Genomic DNA, 882 nt, shown 5'->3' with positions numbered 1-882 from the left:
TGGTTAGGATCATTAGTAAAATAATGATTGGTGGTGGTAAGAGTGGGTATCCTTGCCTTTTGCCCTAATTTTAGGGGAAAATACTCAGTATTTCACTTGTAAGTTTAATAGTATCTGTTTTTCATGAATGCCATTCTCTGGATCAAAGTCTCCTTCTATTCAGACTTTGCTGAGAATTTCACCATAAATAATTGTTAAATCCATCATATGTTTTACTACATCTATTTAAATGGTCAAATAAACATATTTTAACTTTGTTAATAAAGGTGAATTACATGTATTGATTTCTGAATGTTAAATCATCCTTCCATTCCTTGGATAAATTCCACATAGTCATGATAAATTATATTTTATTACATAATACTAGATACAATTTGTTAATATTTCATGAGAATCATTTCATCTATTTTTTATTAGGGTTGTTGTTCTGTAATCTTCTTATGTCATAATGCCCCATTGCTTCTCAGCCTACTGGCTAAGATCAGGTGTGGTATTTGTTCTTATTGGTTTAATAATGCCCTTATCAATTTTTGATTACATGCTTATATTGATTTAATTGAACTAGCTGAATATGTTCCCTTTTATTTTCTGAAAAAACTACTAAAAATTGATGTTATTTCTTCTTTTAGTATATTGTGAAATTCACCAGTGACTACCTTTCTACCTGGAGTGTTCATTGTGAGAAGTTCTAAATTATGAATTTAACTGTTTTGTGTGATACAAGTTTATTCAGATTTCCTCTTTTGTTCTGTGTCAGGAGTTGCAATTTTTGATATCATGGAATTTGTTCATGTTTGAAGTTATCAAATTTATTGGCATAGGGTTGTTCAATATATCTTGCTATAGGTTTATCAATTTTACTGATCTTTTCAAAGAAGTATC

General features: G+C 29.3%; 1 pseudogene; it reads left to right on the top strand.

The window, feature by feature from the left end:
- The first annotated feature begins 455 nt into the window (after nt 1-455).
- LOC118547956 (U2 spliceosomal RNA) lies at nt 456-567 on the top strand (annotated as a pseudogene).
- The last annotated feature ends 315 nt before the right edge of the window (nt 568-882 follow it).

Source organism: Halichoerus grypus, chromosome 2 (assembly GCF_964656455.1).
Source record: "Halichoerus grypus chromosome 2, mHalGry1.hap1.1, whole genome shotgun sequence".
In the NCBI taxonomy this organism is placed as follows: Eukaryota; Metazoa; Chordata; class Mammalia; order Carnivora; family Phocidae; genus Halichoerus; species Halichoerus grypus.
This window is presented reverse-complemented; position numbering and strand designations above follow the sequence as displayed.